The following is a 26,344-nucleotide window of genomic DNA, read 5'->3' on the forward strand; positions in this document are numbered from 1 at the left end:
CCAGCCCACACCAGCAGGGAGCTCCCAGAACCAGCTCCATGGTTGCGGGGCTGGCACTGGGAGATAAGAATCTCCCAGTAAGAATCTCCCAGTGCCAGCCCCACAACCATGGATCTGGTACTGGGATATAAGGATCTCCCAGACCCCACTCCCCAATTGTGATGGCAAAGCAGGGGCTGGTAGATAAGGATCTCCCAGCCCCTGCTCCCTAAATACAATCTCAAATTGGGGAGTTTGGAGCTCCCTGCTGCTAAGGCAGGGGGACCTGGACTCCCATGGCAGAGTAGCAGGCAGCTCCTTGGGGCAGGGAGCCATCTCCTGCCCTCGGTGTCTGGATGATCGGAAGCAGCTTTGCTCCCAGCCAGGTGTCTACACTAGTGCTACTGCACAGTTAGTAATCACAAGTACATTTGCTTTTCGCACTTGTAGGTAGCTAATTTACTCTTGATTAGCAAGGTTTATGGCACAGTAAGCATGTGCATGTATAGAAACACATGTTTACTGCTTAGTAAATTATGCTACTTTGCAGTAAACATCTCATGTAGACACATCCAGTGGCTCACAGTCCTCCTACGATCAATGTGGTACAGTTGTGAAAACAGGAAATGTGGCCTTAGGTTGTAGGAGCTGAGATCGTTCCAATAGAGATAGGTCCATACTGGGTCAGACCAACGATCCACCTGTCTCTGACAGTGAATGGATGATTCACTGGAATCATCCATTCATGGATGATCATCAGGAATGGATGATTTGAGGGAAAGCATATGAACTGGATATCTCTGTCATATCCTTATTGCCATCCATCATCAACGGAGTAGAGATGCCAGTGTATAACATCAATGACTGTCCTGTTTAACAGTTCAGAGGAATGGCCTGAGAGTTGAGCAGACCAGAACCAGACGAAGTTTAACACTTCCAAGTGTAAGGAGCTCCATCTGGGAGCAAACAACCCTCAACATACATACAGGATCGGTGGTGACAACTTGACTTGCACCATGGTTGAAAGGGACCTAGGGATAGTGATTGACCATTACATGAATATGAGCCGTCAGTGTGAGGCGGTGGTCAGCGGGGCAAACAACACGCTGGCATGCATCAGCCAATGCATCTTGTGTAAAACTAAGGAAGTGATACTCCCGCTGTACTCAGCACTGGTGAAACTGCAGTTGGAGTACTGAGTCGAGTTCTGGGTGCCGCACTTCAGTAAGGATGTGGAAAATCTTGAGATGGTCCAGAGAAGAGCCACCCAGATGATCAGGGACTTGTAAGGCAAGCCATACGAGGAGAGGCTGAGGGACCTGGGCCTCTTTAGCCTAAAGAAGAGAAGGTTGAGAGGGGACTTGATAGTGGCTTACCACTATATCAGAGGAGTGCATCAGGAGATTGGTGAACAGCTGTTCACTAGGACACCCCTGGAGAAGACCAGGACCAATGGATACAAACTTCTGGAAGGCCACTTCAGGCTTAATACAAGGAAAACCTCCTTCACAGTCAGGGTGTCCAGTCTGTGGAATAAACTCCCTCCAGAGGTGGTGCAGTCACCTACCCTGGAGGTTTTCAAGAGGAGATTGGACAGTCACCTCACTGGGGTCACCTAACCCCAGTTGTCTTCCTGCTTAGAGTGGGGGGGCTGGACCCGATGAGCTGCAAGGTCCCTCCAGCCCCTAACAATCTATGAAACAATCTATGAATATATCATGTGAAAAGGGACTAGAAGAGCATGACTTGGTCAGTCTAACAATACACAGGCTGAGTAGAGACATGATTGCTGTTAACATAACAGGGAAAAACAGCAGGGAGGATGATGAGAGCTTTAATTCATTTTCACCAATTCCTACTCTTGTTCTATGACATAATAGGTCAGATTTTAGTGCTGTAAGTGGGTCAGATGGATACAAGATCCCTCTCTTGCAATCCTAAGAGGAGACAAGTAAAAAAAAAAAATGGAAATTCCAACAATTATAGGGATTTTTTTTAATGCAAAGCAGGCCAAGAATCCAGAATTGTTCATGGTACAGAATTTCTGAAATTTCAGTTGGAAATAACAAAAAGCTTCATTCTGATGAAGAAGGCTTTATAATAAAAAACATTAGATACAAAGGATATCAAGTTAGAATAAAAATAGTAAAAACTGGAAAGTTGAAATAATTTGTCTGGACATTTCCCCTATTACTTTTTGATTGATATTTATCTGAAAAATGTTTCAACTTTGGCAAAATTGCATCTTTAAACTAGTAAAGTTTCCTTTTCAGCATAGTGCCATGCAGGTAAAACACCCTAAATAGTTGTCTTCAAATCAAGACTGGGAAGCTTCCTGGAATGCATAATTTAGCCAAACATAAAATTTAAGTCAGGCAAAGTATTGGATGTAGTAGATGAGTAGAAAGTGAAATTTGATGGCTTATCATATACAGGAGACCAAACTAAAAAAAAATCTGGTAGTTTATTTTTCCCTTAATTATATTTATCAAAATGTTGTGGTCATTGGTTTCACTGTTCCATCACTTCACCTTGTAAAGAATTTAAGTCTATATGAAAATTGTTCTAACCTGAAACATTTTTCATGGCCTTTGTCTTGTCCAGGGAATGATTTTCCTTTCTTTATCCCTTTTTGTCAAATTCTTCCTTTTTATAGTTTCATAGTTCATAGGGTCAGAAGGGACCTGAGCAGATCATCAAGTCTGACCCTCTGCCATGGCAGGAAAGAGTACTGGGGTCAAACGACACAGTAAGGTGTTCTTCTAGCCTCCTCTTAAAGACCTGCTTGGAGGCACGGAAATGGAAAGGGATCTTGGAGTCCTAATGGACTCCAAGATGAACATGAGTCGTCAGTGTGACGAAGTCATCAAGAAAGCTAATGGCACTTTATCGTGCATCAGCAGATGCATGACAAACAGAACCAAGGAGGTTATAATTCTCCTCTGTTGAGCACTGGTCAGACCGCAGTTGGAATACTGCATGCAATTTTGGGCGCCACACTTCAAGAGGGGTGTGGATAACCTGGAGAGGGTCCAGAGAAGGGTCACTCGTATGGTTAAGGGCTTGCAGGCCAAGCCCTATGAGGAGAGACTAGGGCACATGGACCTCTTCAGCCTCCACAAGAGAAGGTTGAGAGGTGACCTTGTGGCTGCCTATAAGTTCATCATGGGGGCACAAAAGGGAATTGGTGAGGCTTTACTCACCCAGGTGCCCCTGGGGGTTACAAGAAATAATGGCCATAAGCTAGCAGAGAACAGATTTAGACTAGACATTAGGAAGAACTTCTTCACAGTTAGAGTGGCCGAAGTCTGGAATGGGCTCCCAAGGGAGGTGGTGCTCTCCCCTACCCTGGGGGTCTTCAAGAGGAGGTTAGATAGGCATCTAGCTGGGGTCATCTAAACCCAGCACTCTTTCCTGCCTATGCAGGGGGTCGGACTCAATGATCTATTGAGGTCCCTTCCGACCCTAACATCTATGAATCTATGAATCTCCAGGGTAGGAGCCAGCACCACTTCTCTTGGAAGTTGGTTCCAGATCCTAGCCACCCTGACAGTGAAGTAGCGCCTCCTGAAGTCTAGTCTGAATCTACCCTCTGCCAGTTTGTGGCCGTTATTTCTAGTCACTGCTGGTAGTGCTCAGGGGAACAGGGATTCTCCCAATGCCGGCTGGTCCCCTCTGACTTGTTTGTAAACGTCCACTAGATCCCCCCTCAGCCTTCTCTTGTGGAGGCTGAAAGGTTCAGGTCCCATAGCCTCTGCTCGTAGGGCCTGCCTTGCTACCCCCTGATCATGCGAGTGGCCCTCCTCTGGACCCTCTCCATGTTGTCCTCATCCCTCCTGAAGTGCAGCGCCCAGAAATGGATGTAGTACTCCAACTATGGCCTGACCAGTGTCACATAGAGGGGGAGAATCACCACCTTGGACCTGCTTGAGATGCATCTGTGGATGCATGACAAGCTACCTTTGGCCTTCCTGATCGCGTCCCCACACTGCTGGCCCATGTTTAATTTGGCATCAATAATGACTCCAAGATCCTTTTCTGCCTCTGTACTGATGAGAAGGGAGTTCCCCAGCCTGTAGGTCTGCTACTGGTTCCTCCTCCCCGGTGCAGTACCTTGCACTGGTCAGTGTTGAAACCCATCCTGTTCTCATCTGCCCACCCCTGTCTAGGTCCAATCGCAGCCTATTCCTCCCTTTTAGTGTGCCCACTTCCCCCCACAACTTAGTGCCATCTGCGAATTTGAACAGGGTGCTTTTTACCCCCTCGTCCAAGTTGCTAATGAAGATGTTGAACAGTGCGTGCCCAGGACCAAGCCCTGTGGAACCCCACTGCCCACATCCCTCCAGGTCAAAAATGACCCATCCACCACCTCTCTCTGGGTGCAGCCCTCCAGCCAGTTAGTGACCCATTTGACTGTTTAGATGTCGACACCACAGTCCCTTAATTTTTTTAATGAGAATGGGGTGACAGATAGTGTTGAAGGCCTTCCTAAATTTTCAGAAAGACTACATCCACTGCTACCCCTGCATCTAAGGATTTTGTGACCTAGTCATAGAAGGCCACCAGGTTGGTCTGACAGGACCTGCCTCTAATGAACCCGTTCTGGTTGCCCCTAAGCATAATCTCCCGTGCTGGCCCCTCGTGGACATGTGCCAGTGTGGAATCAGAAAAAATATATGCCTTAAACTTTGATTATTTTAGTTATAAGATGACATAACCGCTTTGTGGAGAATTGCTGGCTCTGTACAGTAGAACAGATAAGGGCAAGTGTTTGTTCTTTGTAACTCCTCTGCAACTGCTTCGCTCACCGCGGCCTTGAAGATAGCAAAAAAAGTACGTACAAAGTTAATTTCCAGGTGCAAGGAGGTTTGTGAACTAACCTCGCCTCCCCCATTAGTTCCCATCCTGATTACAGCAAAGAAATAATGAAGTAATATTATAGCCGCTTTTCATGCTAATTTCACTATATGATCACGTGAGTTGTAAGCGACTGTTAAAAAGTATATAAGCCTCCTGATTTTGCTCTTGGGGGGGGGACCCCTTCCAAGTGCTTGGGAAATCCATGTCACTTTGGAACTCCCCCTACAGCTGTAGTTTCTTTTAAATAAAAGCTTCTGCTGACCTGACCCAAAAGTATGCTGTGTGTGTTTCCACGACACCAGGATAATTCTCTCAAAAATCTTACCCAGGATCGAGGTAAGGCTAACTGACCTACAGTTTCCTGGGTCCTCCCTCCTCCCTTTTTTGAAAACGGGAACCACATTGGCCCTTTTCCAGTCCTCTGGCACCACACCAGAGCACCATGAGTGCTCATAAAGCCATGCCAGGGGTCCCGCTATGACTTCTTCTAATTCCCTCAGCACTCTGGGGTGGAGATCATCAGGCCCAGCTGATTTAAATACGTCCAGCCCCTCCAGAAGTTCCCTGACTAGATCCTCACTGACCCTAGGCCTGGGTGCGCCTCCCCTGGGACCTATGGGGGTCCCGGTAGGGGGGGTGAAACTATCCCTGCTCAGGAAAATGGAGGCAAAGAAATTGTTACATAGGTTATCTTTATCATCTAGTGCAATGACCAGATTTCCTAGCGTGTCTTGCAGAGGCTCCATGTTACCCGGTACCTTCTTTTTACCCTCTACGTATTTAAAAAAGGACTTCTTGTTGTCCTTGATCTGGGTAGCTAGTCCCAGTTCCATCTCCACGTTGGCCTTCCTGACTGCCCCCCTACAGCCCCGAGCAACCGAAGTATAGTCCGTCCCTGGTGGTGGCCCCTCCCTTTCATCGGGTATACACCTACTTTTTGGCTAGGAGATGTTCCCATATGTTTTTGGTGAGCCAAGGGGGCTTTTGCTCCCTCTTGCCCCCTTTGATCCATGTTGGGATTACCTTCCTTTGGGCTTGGAGGATCGTCTCCTTAAGGAATGACTATTCTTCTTGGATACCCAACTCCTTTCCCCTCCAGGACCTCAGTGCATCCCTGACTATTCTCCTTACCTTTTTGAAGTCTGCACTCCTGAAGTCCAGTGCTGCTGCTTTGCTGCAGGCCTTTGCCAACTTGAGCTGGATGGTGAATTCCAGCAGGCAATGATCGCTGTCACCCAGGTGATCGAACACCCATGGACCCTTCACCAGGTCGTTGTCCATGGCCAGGACCAGGTCCAACCAGGCGTCTCCTCTGGTGGGGCTGTGCACCTCCTGGGTTAGATGGAGGTCCTGTATCTCAGCTAGGAACCTATGTGAGTGGTCAGACTTGGCTGACTGCTCTTCCCAGCAGATGTCTGGAAAGTTCAGGTCACCCATGATGACCATGTCCTTTGACCTAAATACCTCGGTGAGCTGACTTAAGAATTCCTGGTCTAGCTCTTCCCCTTGGTTGGGTGGTCTGTAGTAGACCCCCACTGTTAAGTCCCTTTCCCCACAACTTTCCCCCTCATTCTTCTGATGCAATATTTTTATATATTATTTTCCTGACTGCTGAGAGTAAAGAACTGTCAAGAGACAGCTATAATTACTGACTGCTCTTCAGCTAAGCCAGAGGGACATATGTAAATGTCAGCATACCTGGCATGCCCACCTGAGTTTTTTTAAATGGTAAAATAGTTCATATTTAAATTGTGAAAATCTACTGAACTGATGTTCCTCCAAGTACTTTTTAACTTACCTACATGATGATTTATTATTCTGCAAATGTATCTATGAACTTATGTTTAGACATCTAAATATATATATTAAAGCTATATTAATGATTCAAACATTTCTCCTCAAAAGATGGAAACGACTTACAGAACAAAAATTAGTAAAACAAGAATGCTCACATTGTCTAGTGAAAACAAAATACAGAGAATGAGAAAATCCACAAGAGCACAATTTTTGCACTAAAAATAAACTTACTTTGGATCTATCCGAAGAACTTCTTTATCTGCCAATCTCCCATTCCAAAGAAAAAGCTACCTATACCTCCTCATTTGGCTAAGCTTTTGCCCCACATTTAAAACTTCAATAAAACTATCCCATGGACAGCAGTATAAAGGTAGCTTTCAATTAAAAAAAAAGTTTTTAAGCTCCAAACTTTATGCAATATTTTCAAGCTAATCTGTTTCTAATAGAATTTCTAATTCTGCTTTCCATTCATGTTAATTCACTTTTCTTAATTACTGACTGCTCATCAATAGGCTTAAAGAGAATATGCCTGCTAAAACATTCCTTCAATAAGAAGAGAAAGTTTCTTGTTAATAATACTCCACTCTTAGAAGGCTAAATAATTGACCCTGAAAACTGAACCCAAATGCAAATGTTATAACATATAATCTAAGTCACAATAGATGGACAGGATTTTCCTTTTGTTCAAGTGAATGGGTGAAAATAAAGAGAAAGTTATTGTGTTGTGACAAAGGAGAGAGCTTTTGTGTTGCAAGTAAGAAGAGAGCTTTTGAATTAAAGATCCAGTTTTTCATTTGATCACACATGTTGTCTTCACAATATACTTTGTTAATCCCAGATTCTGAATGAACTTTTTTTCCAGCTACCAGAAATCATTAGCCAGATAAAAATCTTTCCCAACCTATTTTATTATTTGCAATGACATTTGCTTAAATACATAATGATAGGATGCTATAACCAAAAGTAAAGTGAGGTCTGAAATAACTAAAAGAAAATAACTAAATTAAATTAGAAATCCTTTTTCATATAAACTGGATTTAGGTAGTGGATAAACTTCTTTAGGAGAGACAATGTCTTAGACACCCGTCACATCAACAGCAGAAGTGAGAGAAGAGTAGAAGTGTAGAATTTATTGACTAAGTCTGCATGTTTCAAATCCAGAAGGAACAGGATAAGCCAAATATTCAAGCCCTTTCAGAGTTATATTTAGTTCAATTCTACATAATAGAACTAGTGGATAGTTCTGAAACACACTCTAATCAGTTCAATGGCAATCAATTATCATTCTTATCTTTTCTACAACAGCAGACTTAAAAATAAATTACTGTTATGAAAGTAAACCTAAAGCCAGTATGTGTGTTCAGACCTCTCAGCTGTACTCACTAAAAAGATATGTATGAATGACAGATGGGTGTCAACACTTTAAAATGAATGCAGACAGCACCAGCAGGAAGAAACATAAACTATATGTGTCAAGCAAGAATATTTGCATAAAAAACAAAGGTAGGTTGCTTAAAGTATTTGTACATTGGATATTACAATGTTTTGAGCATAATCGAGTACAGAGAAATCAACCAAATATTTTTAGTTACCAAGGTACCAAGGCACAAGGGTCTTTAAAGGAATTGGCTGTAATAATAATGAATTGAAGTGTACATTTGCAGGATTATTTATTAATTCCTGGGAAAGCCTAGCATGTGCTAGATGCTGCACAGACATGCATGAAACACTATCAACTTTCTCCTAAAGGCAGACATCAGGTCACAATAAAGTCTTTGCACTGACAATGGAGCAAAACAAATGCAAAGATCCACAACTATTCCCATGATGAAATGTGGCAAGTGTGTGAGCCATATTATAGTTCATCTGCTCATATTATGAGGCTACATTTCTAGTACTATGTCCAGTTTGCCCCCACACCCCCCTCCCCAACTACAGAAAGGATGTGGACAAATTAGAGGGCTTATTTAGTCTGAAGAAGAGAAGACAGAGGGGAAATGTAATAACAGCCTTCAACTAACTACAGCGTGGTTCCAAAAAGGATGAAGTTAAATTGTTCTCAGTGATCGTAGGTAACAGAACAAGAAGCGATGGGTCTCAAGTTGCAGGGAGGGAAGTTTAGGCTCGATATTAAGAATTTTTTTTTTCACTATGGCCGTGTCCAGAAAGAGTGGAATGGCGCACATGGGGACAGCATGTGCTGCTCAAAACTGAAGCCTGACTAGCCAGAGCCACACTCTGACTGCTGGCCATGCTCTGAGTGACAGGATCACCACTGCTTCAGCCCAAGTGGCCCCCAGAATCCAGGTAAGGCTGCTGGAACTAGCTCAATACTGGCCCCAGACTCCCTTACTCCACCTGAGGTAACCTGCCATGCAGCAGAGGGCACGTGGCATAGGCATTCCCCAGGGACAACTAGCAGCAACACAAGCTGTCCCACTCCTAGTTGTCCCCGGGGAACCAAATGTCTACATTCATGTGGACATGGCCTAGGAGGGGTAGGAAGGCACTGGAACAGGCTACCCAGAGGGGTTGTGGAATCTCCATCCTTAGAAGATTTTAAGACCTGGCTAGACAAAGCTTTGCTTGGAATGATATAGTTGGGGATGATCTGGCCAGGGGCTTAGACTAGATGATCCTGAGGTCCCTTCCAACTCCAATTTTATGTGTCTCTATGATTATTCATTGCTCACCAGCATTTGGACAACCACTAATCTATTAATGAAAGTATTTGCAGAATTTGTGGAATTTGAACTTGATAATTTAGACTAGATGGGTGCATCTCCACAAGCACGCACTTGTAGGTGTGTGTATTGCCCACTAGACAAATAACAGTGGCACATATTTGTGCTGTTGCTATTCATCCCCAAGTATGTCCCTGCACATGCACTCTGGCACTCTCAAAGGGACCCAGGTGGTGTAGGGGAGGCTGGTCCCATAGCATGGGGCTGGTAAAAGAAGCTAAGCTTTCCTGGCCTTGAGACAGTCAACAGGTGGGGTTTGCTTCATGTTCAGCTGAAGCAATGGAGTCCAGCACAAATCACAGACTCTGCCTGGAGGGAAGATGTCAATGGAGGAATGCATACTGGGATACTGGAGAATTGTGCTGTGGCTTTTATCAGTAGTGTAAATGTACATGGGTTCATTCTCCCTCAAGAAACTCTTCATAGAGCCATTTCAATTGGGCTTGCAGTTGGGTTAATTTTCTCCTGGAACAGACACTTTTGATCTGAGAGAAACTGTGTGAATACTTGTCCACTTAGGATTTGTACCAGGAGACCTGCAATTCTCCCAGTAGAAATGTAATGCTTGAATGCAACACTGGTATCCACACTTCAAGGAGGACATGAAGGTTCAAAGAAAGACACAAAAAATATCCAGGGGCTAGAAAACAACATTTATGATATGATGCTACAAGAGTTCAGTGTACCAGCTTATCAAAGAAAGTGAGGAAGCATCTTGATTAGTGGTAATAAGATGTAGGTCAGTACATGGCTTAGCCTTAGAGAATTATCTGTAAACATCCTATCTTGCTGAAATTGAATATATCTTCTAATAAAAATATTATATTTGTACAGTCCAAATTGCATAGGTATGCTAAGCAAGGCAAGACACAACAACTATATTACAGTTTGGGGAATGTGATGCTATAAAGAAATACAGTATGTTCCCCTCAGTGAATAAATAAAATTCCTCATTAGCATCTATTGCTAATGTTATAAAGTTAAGGTTTAATCATAAACAATCCCACTTTCATGTATTAATGCTGAACTCATATTTTGTCCATGTATCTTATTTTGTCCTATACTAGACAAGGAATACAAATGTTGGAATTAGAAGAGATTCAAAAGGTGGGACCAGAACTTCAGCTGGCACAAACTAGTATAGCTCTGTTAGAGTTAACAGAGCCATGTTAATTTGAGCAAATAATGGGCCATCATTTTCATGCAAAGATTTAAGATTGGCTAACCTGATGTTGTAGGTGTAATTTGGATAGATCCATTTTGCTTGTTTGACACTGGCTACATCTACACGAGACGCTGACTGCACTGTAGCCCGATACTATTGTGGAGCGGCATTGAGTAGCAAAAACTGTGATGCGATGCTACTGCACAATAGTATTAGGCTACTGAGCAGCAGTATCACAAAAAGGCATTTGCAGGCACTACTGAACATAAACTCAGGTTATACAAATACTAAATAAATACACAGTAATGACTGCCCAGTAGCATCTTGTGCAATGCGGCCACTGAGTAACTAATATTTAAGGAAGTGTTTGGTAGCATGGCTTCAATGTTATGGTGCTACGAAAGGTGAAAGATGAAACAGCTTTGCCTCCTCTTGCTTTGCCTACTTCAAGTCATTTCTCTTCTCCTGATGGTCCAAATCCTGCTGTTCTGAAACCTACTATAAAATAAAAGTACACCAAGAAAGGGTGAGATTACACATTACCATTAGATCATGTTACGAGCAGTTAAAACTTGAATGAACATGCATTAATAAGTGCCCTCTAGGCATCTGAAAGTTATGCCACTTTGGGTGAGAATCATCTTCAAGCTGTGCTATCTAATTCTAGTTAAGTCAACTTCTGAGTGTTCACCATAGATAAAAACACCAAGTTTTAGTCCTCCAGTATTCCAAGAGGCAGTGCTCCTATGGGGATTAGTTATCATCCAGGACTCTATAGCCCTGGACAGACAGCTGGGGACAGTCAGGCAACAAGTGGGTAGGAATGGGGTGAGTGGAGAGAGAAGGGAAAGGGATAAAGTGGGGAAGGGGGGCTGAGAGGAAGGGGGCATGAGGAAGGGGTGAGGTAGGGCAGGAGTTATGGGACAGGATTGGAGGGGGGAAGAAGGATGGAGTATGGGGGGGAGCCCTCTGCCCCTTAAATTGCTCTCCCAACCCTTGAACCACCCCCTCCACCAGCAGATAACTCACCTGCCACCCCAATTTCCCCCTCTGCCTCCAATTGGCCCTTCCACCCACAGATCTCTTCCCCTGCCACCAAGATAAGACTGAGAGTGGCGGAGGTGCCAGTAGAGGATTCCCCCTCTTTGACTGCTCCTAAGGGCCAGTGGCATGGCATCAGGGCTGATCCAAGCAGCATGGGTGCCCCTTCCCCCCTGCTCTTTTGCAGCCTATAGTGTGGCTAGACAACCAGCTAGCAAGTCAGGTCCTTAGATACACCCCTGCTTGCCAGCCTTCTATTGGCAGGTGTGAGTAGTGCTCATTAGAGAGGGTATTGTGTGTGACTGATCTCTAGTACTAGTTAACCTTAACACAGACTAACATTCCTTAAAATCAGCACCTGCTAACTCTAAATGTGCAATCTCACCCTAAGTGGAGTGGCATTTTATTCCTACTTTGCAGTGATGTAGATGACAACACAGGATGCAGTGAAACAATGAATCAGGTCCAGGCTGTGCAAGATACATGAATATAAATTACTCTGCTCATCAGTAGAGTCCACTCAAAGAAGTTTTACCATTGTCACATGCCCATGATTTACTCTATTTCTGCATGCAGTGCTATTATCAGCTTCCATGGAACCTGCCTCTCCACAAATGTGCTCCACTTTTCCTCAGGCTATTTGCTACCTTATGTTTCTGTTCCTTTCTCATGCTGGGTGCCTAGAAACTATGCTCTCCCAGTACCTTTCCAGGCATTTGGATATTTGTCTCTCATAAGACAAAAATAAGTTAAGAACTAAGCACAAAGTAAATAAAATACAACATATTTTTCTGTTTAGTAAGAAAAAACACATTTTATTGATTTACAGGTCATGTGGAGGGAGAACTTGATCAGGTTGTAGAATGAGAGATGATCACAAGAAACAGCATGTTTTCTACTGGGGAAGGAATACGCTACTTTGGTCTCAAGTGTTTTCTTACTTTGTTAAAGTTGGCATGTATTAATAAAAGTTCTAATGTGCATCTGGGGAATGGGAGTTTGCAGTGGATGTAATTCAACTTTGATTTTCTATTAACAGAATATAATTTGCTACCGGCAAAGTAGAGCTATCTCCTGGTAAAGTTTGCAACAGTTTGCATTTGTTTAATTATTTTCAGCTAAGGTTGAAACAAAAAGCCAAAAACAAAGCAAAAAACAATCAAACAAACCCTCCACTGGACATTTCAAAATATTTAAGAAGCTTCCCTAGGCTACCTACTCATTTTATAGAAGAACAGATATTTCAAAAATATGACATTCAAGGGAATGGAAAAATTACATATCTTTATATGAAGGGAAGGGACCTCAGCAGGTCATCTAGTCCAACCCCCTGCTTAAAGCAGGATCATCCCAACTAGATCATCCCAGCCAAAGCTTTGTCTAGCCGTGTGTTGAAAAATTCCAAGGATGGAGATTCTACCACCTCCCTTGGTAACCTTTTCCAGTATTTTACTACCCTCCTAGTTATCCTAATATCTAACCTAAACTTCCCTTACTGCAACTTAAGACCATTGTTCCTTATTCTGTCATCTTCCACCACTGAGAACAGTTTAGCTCCATCCTCTTTAGCTCCTCCATCCCCTGCTTCAGGTAGCTGAAAACTCCTATTAAATCCCCTCTTAGTCTCCTCTTCTTTAGACTAAATAAGCCCAGTTCCCTCAGTCTTTCCTTATAAGTCATGTCCCCCAGCACCCTCACCATTTTGATGCCCTCCTCTGGACTCTCTCCAAGATCTCCACATCCTTTCTGTAGTGGGAGGCCCAAAACTGAATACAGTGGCCGCACCTGTGCTGAATAGAGGGGAATAATCACTTTGCTTGAACCTACTGGCAACACACCTACCAATGAAGCCCATTATGCCATTAGCTTTCTTGGCAACAAAGACACACTGTTGGCTCATATTCAGCTTATTGTCCACTGCAACCCCCAGGTCCTTTTTTGCAGAGCTGCTGCCCATCCAGTCAGCCCCCAGCCTGTACTGGTGCATGGGATTGTTCTGTCCTACATGTAGGACCTTGCAGTTGTCCTTGCTGAACCTCACAAGATTCCTTTTGGCTCAGTCGTCTGATTTGTCTAGGTCACTCTGAACCTTGCCCTACCCTCCAGCATATCTACTACTTCCCCCAGATTGGTGTCATCTGAAAACTTGCTGAGGATCCACTCTATGCCATCTTCCAGGTTGTTGATGAAGACGTTGAACAAAGCTGGCCCCATGACTGACCCTCTGGGGCAGTCTACTTGATACTGGCTGCCAACTAGACATTGAGCCATTGGTTATTACTCCCTGAGATTGATGCTCCAGCCAGGTTTCTATCCCCCTTACAGTCCATTTATCCAGCCCATACTTCTTTAGCTTGCCTGGAAGAATGTTGTGGGAGACCTTATACCACATCCCCAGAGCCAGTCATCTTATCATAGAAAACAATCTGGTTGGTCAGGCATGACTTGCCCCTGGTGAATCCAATGCTGACTGTTCCCAATAACCTTTTCTCCTCCAAGTGCTCAGAAATTGAGTCCTTCAGGATCTGCTCCACAGTTTTTCCAGGGACTGAAGCGAGGCTGACTGGTCTGTAGTTCCCTGGATCCTCCTTCTTCCCTTCCTTAAATATGGGCACTATGTTTGCCCTTTTCCAATCATCCGGGACCTTCTCTTGATCACCATGAGTTTTCAAAGATGATGGCTAATAGCTCTGCAATCACATCAGGCAACTCCCTCAGCACCCTTGGCTGCATTCGATCTGGCCCCATGGTCTTGTTCACATCCAGCTTTTCTAAGTAGTCTCTAACCTGTTCTTTCACCTTGGAGGGTTGCTCACCTCCTCCCCAAATTGTGCTGCCTGGTGCAGTATTCTGGGTGCTGACCTTGCCTGTGAAGACTGAGGCAAAAAAGGCATTGAGCATTTCAGCCTTTTCTGCATCCTCCGTCACAAGATTTCCTCCTCCATTCAGTAAGGAACCCACACTTTCCCTGATTCTCCTTTTGCTACCGACATACTTGTAGAAAACTTTCTTGTTACCCTTCACATACCTTGCTAGCTGCAACTCCAGTTGTGCTTTGGCTTTCCTGGCTTCATTCTGCATGCCCGAGCAATGCTCTTATACTCCTCCCTATTTATTTGTCCAAGTTTCCACATATAAACTTCCTTTTTGTGACTTGCTGAGCTGGTCTTCTGCCATACTTGCTAGTCTTCCTGCGCATCGGGATGGATTGTTCCTGCACTCTCAGTAAGGCTTCTTTCACGTACAGCCAGCTCAAACCAGATCAAAGGGTTTTTTTCTTTATCCAGAAAGACAGAGCCGATGTTCAGGCCAAAGATTTCCATGGCTGCCAGTAGGTCACATAACAGAAACTGGTTGTCCTGAATGGGCATTCAGGATGGCTGTATTGGGTACTAAGTAGCTCTAATTGAGGTCTGTGACAGAAGCTATGACCATTTTGAACTGGTTAGCCAGGGCCCTGGTCAGAATTTTGTAATCATTACACAGGAGCTTGAATCAGAGTTGGAAAAGAACATCATTATAGGCAATAGAGGCAAGCGATGACAAAAATCACTTGCTCTACCAACTGTTAACTGAAGACCTAAGCAGATGGAGGCTTAAGAGGATCAAAAGTTGTAAACTGTTTGTACATGAAGCCTACAAGCTCATGGAAGAGATTGGGGGTACTGAACCAAGCTTATGGGTAGCAATGGAGTGAGATGACAACTGGGAAAGGTCAGATCTATTCCTACAGCATTTTATACCAACACCAAAAAAGTGCCACATTGGGCATGACCTTGACAGAGAAGCATAGGTAAGACTGAGATCTGGATATAGATGCTTCAAAACAACACTTCACAAGATGAACATCTTGGACTGCCCCCTATGTGAATGTGGTGTTGAAAAAAACAGCACAGAAATTAATTGAAAGCTGAAATCTTTACAAATGCCCAGATGGAGTAGATGGAATTCATACATTGAACAATAATACCAGATAGTGGCTCATAGATTTGTAAGTCGATATCTAACACCACATATGACTCCATCCTGAGAGGTACGGAAGGGCCCATTTGTTGCCAGGACCCCTCAACACGAGCGGTATACTGCCTGCCCGGAGCAAAGATTTGGGACGTGACAGGAATAATCCAGGCCATGATTCAGCCCACTGATTACTACCCCATGGTCCTTGTCCATGTGGGTACTAATGAGCCCCGATCACCTGATGATGGACTACCATGCTCTGGGCGGCATGCTGAGGGAGATCGGTGCACAGGTGGTATTCTCTTCTGCCTTATCAGTGAGCAGACGTCGAAGACGACACGAGAACTGCATTAGAGAGACCAACTGGCGGCTTCGGCAATGGTGTCTCGAGGCAGGCTTCAGCTTCCTTGACAATGACCTGCACATCACGACGAGGGACATGCTCAGTTGGGATGGGCTTCACCTGTCCCCCAAAAGGTAAGCGTGTGTTCTCTTCTAGGTTGGCGGATCTCCTCCAGTCGGCTTTAAAACTAGGCTCATCGGGGGAGGGGAAGATGAGGGCAGGGAAAGCCGTGGACCACCAAACCATGTGGCACCCACAAGGACAGCCCAGCCTGAAGAAGGAGAACATCGGGAACCTGCAATCCATGAGGCGGCCAGCAGTACACAACAGGTAAGCAATAAGCAGGTAAGCAATAAGGGGCCCTTTGGGAATCAGAGCTGGGGGGCAGCAAAGGCGCCAGTCACAGGGCTCAAGTGCCTATATACTAATGCTAGGAGCATGGGGAGCAAGCAGGATGAACTACCACTCCTGCTTGCAGAAAACACCTATGACTTAGTAGGGCTAACAGAAACCTGGTGGGATTCTTCCCATGACTGGGCGGTACATATTGAGGGTTATAAGCCATACAGAAAGGACAGGGTGGGGAAGAAAGGGGGAGGGGTTGCGCTCTATGTCAACAAGCAATATACATCGACTCTTATCAAGAGAGAAACGAAGGAGGAGAAAGTAGAAGGATTGTGGGTTAGGTTACATGGGGGGCAAGGAGAAAGGGATTTGGTGGTAGGGGTCTGCTACAGACCCCCACACCAAGGGGAAGAACTAGATTTGGGGCTCCTCAGGCAGCTCTCAGAGACCATAAAAACTAGGGAGGCGCTAGTCATGGGGGACCTAAACTACCCAGACATCTGCTGGGAGACGCAGACTGCAAAGTCCCACCGTTCAGGCAGGTTCCTATCCTGTGTACAGGACCTCCACCTGACGTAGGAGGTACATGGCCCCACTATAAGTGCGAGCAGAGGAGGTATACTCCTCTTTAGTAATCTCTCCCTGTTTCCACTTTTTATATGCTCCCCTTTTAGCCCGTTGGCTGCTCTGGATTTCTCTGGTCAGCCTGGGAAGCTTTCTGGCCCTTTTCCCTCTTTTTCCTCGCATCAGGATTGTCTCTCTTTGTGCCCGAAGGATCATTTCCTTAAGGCACAGCCACCCTTCCTGGGCTCCCATCTCTTCAAAACTCCTACTCTGCAGTGCGTCCTTGACTAAACGCCTGAGTTCATTGAAATCAGGTTTCCTAAAGTCTAGCACTTTCACCCTACTAGTTACCTTACCCACTCGATGTCTTATGATGAATTCTATTATTTGGTGATCACTGTCCCCCAGGTGACCACCGATCTGTAGGTCTCCTACCATGTCATCCCCCGTTGCCAATACCAGGTTCAGTAAGGCATTCCCCCTAGTGGGACCATGTACCTCCTGCGTCAGGTGGAGGTCCTGTACACAGGATAGGAACCTGCGTGAACGGTGGGACTTTGCTGTCTGCGTCTCCCAGCAGATGTCTGGGTAGTTTAGGTCCCCCATGACTACCGCCTCCCTAGTTTTTATGGTCTCTGAGAGCTGCCTGAGGAGCCCCAAATCTAGTTCTTCCCCTTGGTGTGGGGGTCTGTAGCAGACCCCTACCACCAAATCCCTTTCTCCTTGACCTCCATGTAACCTAACCCACAATCCTTCTACTTTCTCCTCCTCCGATTCCGTTTTGATAAGGGTCGATGTATTTTGCTCATTGACATAGAGCGCCACCCATCCCCCTCTCTTTCCCACTCTGTCCTTTCCGTACAGCTTATAACCCTCAAGGTGTACCACCCAGTCATGGGAAGAATCCCACCAGGTTTCTGTTAGCCCTACTAAGTCATAGGTGTTTTCTGCAAGCAGGAGTGCTAGTTCATCCTGCTTGCTCCCCATGCTCCTGGCGTTAGTGTATAGGCACTTGAGCCCTGCATCTGGTGCCTTTGTTGCCCCCTGGCTCTGATGCCCAAAAGGGCCCCTTATTGCTTACCTGCTTATTGCTTACCTGTGGTGTACTGCTGGCCGCCCCATGGATTGCAGGTTCCCGATGTTCTCCTTCTTCAGGCTGGACTGTCCTTGTGGGTGCCACATGGTTTGGTGGTCCACGGCTTCCCCCACCCTCATCTTCCCTACCCCCCGATGAGCCTAGTTTAAAGCCCGCCTGTTGGCAATGGATTTACAACCCAGTCCTGATACCTTATTCTGAGCAAGTGCAACCCCTCTGGTTGATAACAGGCATTTTTTATTAATACACTATGATAGGATTAAGAGCAAGGCAGGCAAAGCAAACAAGAGATCCCAGGAAGAGGGCCACACCCCATGCTACAAAGAAGGCAAAAACACCCACAGTTTATACCTATCAGACCACAGGGTAAAATGCCTTTCTGGCCCCAAATATTGGTCTTCCCCTGAGAGAAGGGCCAAGACCTTCTAGCCAGGAACCTCTGGTTTTAAGTCCCAGCAGGAGCACAGCCCAGTCAAAATCCCCAACCTTGGCTTCAGCCAACACCCAATGTTTCTGAGAAAAGCTTTAAAAACAAACAAACAAACCCAAACAAACCCTGACACAAATAGCAGCAGGTGGGGGAAAATTCTCTCCCACCCCTGCATGGAAACCACCAAAGCTCAGAAGCATGGGAAATACCATAGTAGAATATAGGCATAGGCCTAAATCATCCCTGACCAGCTTTACATTGAACTTTCTACAGGTGGTTATTAATTGTATTTCATTTTCCAAATCTATTTCGCAATCTAGCAGGAACTACATTTACAGAAACAAAGTAAATAAAGGCTGCTAGGGTTATGACTTGAACACATACAAATGGATTTTGCACGTCTCAAGATGACTGGAGAAAAGCCTTCTGATAATTTTGCCCTTCATTTTTTGCCAGAGGCATAACAAAGCAGCTGGATGCCCAGGGCAGCGGTAAATTCTGGCTGCTGCTATGCTGCTAGTGTCTTGTGTGGTGTTAGTGCCATTTGATATTTTTCCATGCTCTCCCCATCCCCCTCACCTCTCTGCCCAAATTGATGTCCTGAGAGAATCCCCTGGTTGCATGGCCCTAGTTATGCTCCTGTCTTCATCTGTAAAATGGGAATATAATCTATTTTTATACAGGCTAATGTTTCATTATTCATTAATGTGTATGAAGTACTTAGACCCAATTGTGAGAGCACTAAAGGAACAGGCAAGAGGAAATCAATAATTCTGAATTTAATGCAGGGCAGGATGATGCACGTTAAATAAGGGCTGGGACCAGACATTTACTGAGGATAAAAAGAAAATCTTGATAAAAAAAAATAATGGAAAAATATCCATTCACTGAAAAAGGTAGAGGTAGTGTGGAAAAGTTTGTGGTCATATAACCACAGTTTATGTTATCATGCTTATATAAGCAGTAGACTAATTCTATGGTGCGTTAGTGTATCATGGCAACAGCCAAGCTATTACACTAATCCACTGTAGAATTAGTCTACTGCACGTTACCATCACTAAAAAGGCATACACTGGCACTACTGCACAATAGCACTGGTTACTGCACATTCAGTTGGTACCTGTTATTACAGGTACTAAACTCAATGTGCAGTACCTACAGCACATCAATGCATGTGTAGACATGCCTAGTGAAGCTATCTGGTACCAGATACCTTCTAGAACTTGTATAAACAAGTACTAATGACTGTAGAGTAACTGGAATTACTGTACAGTAGTGTTGCCTAATGGCATTTAGGTAATGCTGACTGCACATTATCTCATTACTACTGGTCAGTAGCATCATGCCATGCTTCCTTCCACCTGATGCTACTGCTCAGTAGTAATGAGCTACTGTGCAGTCAGCATCTCATGTAGATGTGTCCGCTATAGAGGTACTGTTGCTTCTCAAAAAATTCTTTCAAGCAATCTATTAACATTAGAAGGGCTATATGTTGCCTTTCATCTATTATATAACATACCCCAAAAGAACCAGAAATTGCCTCATTAAATGGTCATAATCCAAACAAATTGAGAGTATTGCAAGCACTGATGCACTTGAACCTCACTTTGATTCCTGGTCCACCCAAAATTTAAAACTAAGTGCCTAGCAGTGGCAGCAGCATTTCTAGTCAGGCCGTGTTGAGGGAGTCAACCGACTTCATTGCTCATTGTATTCTACCAGATACCTTCTGAATTCTTCATTCCACAGGTGTTGATGATCCTCGATCCTCTCTCCTTTCTAATGGTTTTGATGTTCCACCAATCAAGCTATTCTTTCTTCTGCAATTATACAATCATAGAATTATAGAAATTTAGGATTGGAAGGGACCTCAGGAAGTCACCTAGTCCAACCTCCTGCTCAAAGCAGCACCATCCCCAACTAGATCATCCCAGCCATCCCAATTCTGTTGTCTATTAGTGATTCCTGGTAATGAAGCTCCTATTTCACAGCTCTGCAGATTGTTTTTAAATATTTCCAATGAAGTTATATTTGGTTTTGCTTTAATACAGTCCCAGGCCCCTAGAACATTACTAAATCTTCTAGTTTATTTTTAACTAGAGAAAAATCTGTGTTGTTTCATATGCGATGAAGCATCTCACCATCAGGGATTTGTTGATGTGGGGGATGGAATGTGAGGTGAGGTGGACTGTTAGCATTTTCATCTTCAAATACTTTCCACCCCCAGATCAGTAGTGCTAAAAATATCAGCTTTTCTCTTAAAGCAATACTGCTGCACTGAGTATTCTCTTTTAGAAAAAGGAAGCTTAGCCATCCAATCGACTGGAGTAAACAGGTGTAGCTGCATTGGATCTGGCCCTGCTGAAATGTGCTATTCACAGACAGCAAGTCTTAATGCTATCAATTAGGACACCAAGCCTACACATGAGAGTTATGAAATGTTAATAAACTAGATGCTTTTGTCATAGTGCTTAACAGTTTCTGACATAGCTTTTTAGATGTTATTTGGTGCAATTTAATAAAAAAAATTGAATAGTTCAATACACAGACAAATCCCTTAAGTGAGCCAATTTTATACTGTATCAACTATGATCAAATTAGCCCTGGTTAACAAAAATATAATAAATATAATCTTTAAGAAGAATGGATTTTGAAATGTGGCAGGTCTGCTGTAAGAGTGTACTTAGAGAAAGACAAATAAACTATTTCACTCACTCTGGGTTTACAGTTGTCCTATACATACAAAATATTGATTCTGTGTTCATAGCATCTTAGCCAAGGAATGTTTGTAAAGAGTCCCAGGTAGTTAATTCAAATAGACAAGTCTGTTGTTATTCCCTCTGGCAATTTGTTGCCTTTCCCCTGCCTAAGACATGGAAGAAAGCAGGCCGAAATTCCTCATGGATTAGGAGCAAAGATAATACTCAAAAGTGTTTTGGGTACAAAGAGAAAGATTGTTTTTATAACAGAGAGAAAATTTTTATTTATTGTGGTTGAAGGGAGGTGGAATCTGGTGGTCATGGAAACAAGAAAGCTATGTTCACTTAGCTGGAAAAAGAATCTTCATTTCTGTACAGAAGGCTGGCATACCTTGCAAGAAATATAAATGATACCTATTCCTTTGGAAGTTCTTCATTATAGAGTGAATTATTCACATGTATAACTCAGTACCACAAAAAGCATTAGAAATGGTGTAAGTGAAGTGGAGTGTGGGTAATGGACAATGGAAGGTCATTCGAGGGTCCATATCATTTAGGAATGGCAGCCAGGGTTACAGTGAATAATAAATAAATTCCTGCTTTTGTTTCAGTCTGCTTCTTCCCAGTCTTTGATTGCACAGTTGCTGCTCTTTAGTGAGTTCTGATAAGAAAATAGACACAGTGAAAGTCTTTTTTCCTAACCATGTAAGCAAATATCCTAGAACCATACTAAAAATCTTCCTGACAGCCATATGCTAAGCCGAAAGATTCTCAATTAAGTTTTTTGTAATTAAATCAATGGAAGAATGAGTGAGTAGTGTATATTAAGATTTATGACACCAACAACAGATCAAGAATAATTAGAGAAACACTTTACAATTATTTGTACCACAGCATGTGTGTGTAGGATTGTTCAGATGTAGATTCTCACAATATAAGTGGACTTCAAGCAAAAATGAATTTTCATTTAAATTTCTGATGACAGATAAAAGGACTGTGAAGAGGTCAGTTTTTAAATTTTCTTTACATAAAGATGATACTTTGCACTTCTAGGCTTCTTTCAAAGATCTCATAGGATCAACCATTTACTTCAAAATTAGTTTGGCCGGTGTAATATCCATTCAGCCACTTCTGAAATATAGCTACTTCTAATTAACTGTTTTTGAGACTACCATGACAATTTTGAGCAACAGAAAGATACCATAAACAGTTGAAATTACAATGAAAAATTAGATATGTGGAAGGAACCACATATCCACTGACTTGAGTGTGTAACCTGTTGCTAAAAAAAACACATTACCTCTGTACCAGGGTACTGAATGGTAGCTAATATAATCTTATAAAAGGGCTTCAGAGGGAGTCCAGGGTGGTGACCACAACTTGCATTCTTGGCAAATTGTTAGAAACCATAATAAAAACAGAATTGCCTTTCACATAAATGAACAGGATTTGCTGGGGAAGAGTCAACATAGCTTTTGTAAAGGGAGGTCATCTTGCCTAAGAAATCTACCACAGTTCTATGATGTGTCAACAAGTATATGGATTAGAGTGACATGTTTGATATGTGTATCAGGATTTTAAAAGAGCTTTTGACACATCATGCACCAAAAACTCTTAATGAAATAAGGCTTTCATGGCAAGGTCTACTTGTGGTTCTTCAAAGTTATAAGGAAGAAGGCATAAGTGGTCCAGCCTAGTAGGTAGGCCACTAGGGAAGGGCTAGAGACAGGAGCTGGAGTCTGAGTTACCAAAGCCAGGGAGGAATTCCAGAGGTAGAGTCCAGATCACAGGCCAAGTCAGAACTCTGGAGTCAGGGACCAAAATATCAAAAATGAGTGGAGTTTAGAAAGTCAGAGTCCAGTAGCAGAGCCTAGCAGGATCAGAAACTGGAAAACCAGAGAGTACATGATCCAGAGAGACTTAGTCACAGCAGACCTTCAGGGAAAACTGTTGGCTAACCTGCAATTTGCTGTCACAGAAGGACTTAAATGGGGAGGTTACTATTCCCAGCAGTCAATCAGGAGGCCCAACCAGTGGTCAGTTGGTTCATCACCCAGAGTGGGGCAGCCAGTTGGAGCCCCTGGAAGGTTTGGGCAGCTGAGTAATTAGTACAGGCTAGGCTGCCTGTTAGGGCCCCTGACAAAAGCAAGAACAGCTTGGTTGAATAGGCAACCTAATTATGTAAAAGAACAAGACCATTCAGAAGAGAAAAAAGATCCTATTATCTGTGGCGTGGTTAGACTCATGGATCAATGACTGGGAGGGGAATTACAAATCAAGTTGGAAATTAGCACCAAAAAGATGAAGGAGGGTGAAGTTTGAAAGAAATGGCAAGGTCTATTTTGTAGATCAGCAACTGGCTAAGGAACAGAAACTAAGAATGGGTATAAATGGTCAGTTATTACCATGGCGAGAGGTAAGCAGTGGATCTGAAGTGGGCCTGTGCTGTTTAACATGAATGATTTGTAAAGAGGGGGGAAATGATGAGACGGCCAGATTTGAAGATAAAACCAGATTATTCAGGGTGATAAAACAAAGCTGACTGTGAAGAACTGCAGAAGTGGACTAACTGAATGTACAACCAAATGGAAGGCAAAGTTCAATGTTGATAAGTGCAAAGTTATGCCTTTTTTAACCAAGTGCATATGCATGATCCACAGTAGTTGTCACTGCTCAAGAAAGTAGGGGGTTTTTGGTGATAAATGTATTGAAACAGCAGGACAGTTGGGAGAAATGTTAGACAAGCTCTCGGGCATTAAGCATCCTTCTTCATATCTGGGAAAGCAGCAAGCTAATTTTTCTAAGAATATTTTTCATAAACCAATCACTCCATTTTTGACTTCATAGTCCTTATGCTCACGGGAAATCTACAAACACCTTAAAAAAAGCCAGGCCTGGGAACAAGAAATCATAACTATACTTGAATAAACACCATAGATTAAATATAGACAAAAGTTTCATGACTGGTGTTTCTTCTAAACTCCCATAACTTTACAGGTAATAAAGATTCTTTTCCTTTCTGAATGGTCTTGTTTCTTTACATAATCTGGCTATCCATTCAATGAAACTTCTTTTGCTTTGAAATTACTTCAATAACTTCTTTTTGTTCCTAGGTTACAGCCCTCCTCAAGTCCCTTACATGTATATTTCCTTTTACAAAGTTAAACACAAGTGTAATCAGGGGCCTTCTCAGGGCTGGTTTGATGTTGGCCCGCCAACCTGTCTCTGGGCTAACTGCCCACCTTTCTCACCTGCCTTGCCTTGATAATGAATGATTAGGATGTTACTCAGGCAGGAGGCTGCCCATTTAAGATGCCAGTGACCAGGGGTAATATCCCCAGCTCCGGACTGTCCTCTACACTGGGACCCATGCCTTGCAGATAGCATTACGCGCAGCTAAGCTCACCTGTACCCTTTCACCCTCTATGACTGTGGTCCCCTCCCTGGGACCTTTGGCCTCTCTAGGCCCAGACCCCACTTTTTAGGTCATTCAGAATCCCAAGCTTCTTGCTCCAGGCATCCTTTGCTTGTGGGCCACTGGCCCTTTTGACCCCCCTCAGGTTCTGGCCCCAGTATAGGCCACTGCGGGTGCCTCAAGTTAGGTTTGAGTGGCTTTCCTTCTCTTAACCCTCACAACTCCACTGGAGGCCTCAAGCCTTTCAAAGAGCTCACTGGCCTAGGCTTTCCCCAGACAGGACTGTGCGGGGACTGGAGGTTCAGGCACCCCCTGCCTGCCTTTCATCAGGGAGGTTCATGGCCCTGGCATTTCCTGGGGCTGCCGCACCACTGGCAGTCCCACCAGGCCTTCCTACCCTGGCAGGCTGCAGTTTTTGGTCATGCCTAAGACCTGGGCCCTCCTTCATCCCTATAGCCTCAGCCCATATGCCTCCAAGATGTTGTAAGCCTCAGTTCAGCTAGCTGATAGCTCCTTCACAGCAGCCAGCAGCAAACTGCGGCTTCACCCTATATATATTCTGGGTCTCAAAATGGCCGCCACAATCAAGCACCTGGCTGCTGCCTGCACCAGCCCTTGAAGTGGCAGGTGCTAACAGTACCCTGCCACACAAGTTATTGTTTTATCCATTATTTAGCTTAAGTTGAACTTACCTTTTTTTTTTTTTTTTTTTTTTTTTTTTACAGACTTGAAGGGCACTTTATGTTCAAGAACTTTTTAAACTTCTCTCCCAACTACACAGTTAATCCAATAAAAAGTTATCTCCATAAAAACCTTGCTCCTCTCATATTTTCTGGACTATCATGACTACAATACACTCTCCAGCCCTGGTACTACTCAAAGAACAGTATCTTGGAATTAGTGTGAATGTTTCTTTGAAAAATATCAGTCAAGTGTTCAGAAGAAGCCAAAAAATGGAAATAAAATGTTAGGAATTAGTTAAAGCACAGAAATAGCACAAAACCACACCTGTAAGTCTGGAGAGAGGAGAGCAAACTTATTTTTGAGATAAGTGTACCAAATTACATCCAAGAGAAGTCCATCATCTGTAACCCTTTTTTAAAAGCATTCCTTAAGCAAACAGAAATTAAAGAACAGGCACTCATTAATATAATGAGAACTATATTAAAGACTGAAGGCCCTTCAGTCCTGGCAAAGTGATTAGATGACTTCTGTGCCTCACTGTTTCTCTGGGAGAGGGTGACAGTACTAACAGTATTCTTCTATGCATGTTTTAGAGATGCCAAAAGAGCTGGAGCTTTTAACATTTGAATTGTATGGGCAAGAAAATAAAACTTCCCAAAAAAAAAAGCTAGATCAACCAATCAGCTGATTATCATTAATGGAATTTAGGATGTGGTTCAAAAAAGTTGTTTCAAAGACTGGTAAGAGTAGGCCAATGATGGAAAAGAAGAACAAGCACTTGACTATCAGTCTTACTAGTCATATCACTTTGTTCACATTAGTAGATTCAGTAACAGGAGGAAGATACTGAATCTGTATAGAAAGAGGAGTAAAACCATCATTTGGCAATATCTGTTTGATGAAAGGTCTTTGAATTGAATAGCTACAATCTACACTTGATCAATGGATAATTGGGAGAGGGAAGATGGGTTCTAGTTCATGCTCCAGTGAATTTTAAACACTTGGCTACTGGGTAAATGAGGACACCCTCTCTCAATTAGTGAACAGAATTTTTTTTTCCAGCTGAAAATATTTGGCTAATACAGTCCAAATTAATTGATAACTTTGGATTGAAAAAATACTGTTTAGGTCAACATGAAAAATGTGTGTCCAGTCCCATAGATAAGCATTACTGTAAAGGCAGTTGCAGTAGAAGAAACAAGAGGGATTTCAATCATTTTGA

The 26,344-nt window shown here is 43.5% G+C and overlaps 1 long non-coding RNA gene across 1 annotated transcript in view; it reads right to left on the reverse strand.

The window, feature by feature from the left end:
* Window positions 1–9,881: 9,881 nt before the first annotated feature.
* Window positions 9,882–26,344, reverse strand: part of LOC132250016 (uncharacterized) — a 41,069-nt gene continuing 24,606 nt past the window's right edge. Inside the window, exons 3-4 of the long non-coding RNA XR_009461594.1 lie at window positions 20,051–20,144; window positions 9,882–11,043 (exon numbers count right to left, since the gene is read on the reverse strand). This is a non-coding gene — a long non-coding RNA (uncharacterized LOC132250016). The remainder of the gene's footprint in view (window positions 11,044–20,050; window positions 20,145–26,344) is intronic.

This window comes from Alligator mississippiensis, chromosome 4, assembly GCF_030867095.1.
Source record: "Alligator mississippiensis isolate rAllMis1 chromosome 4, rAllMis1, whole genome shotgun sequence".
NCBI classification, from domain to species: Eukaryota; Metazoa; Chordata; order Crocodylia; family Alligatoridae; genus Alligator; species Alligator mississippiensis.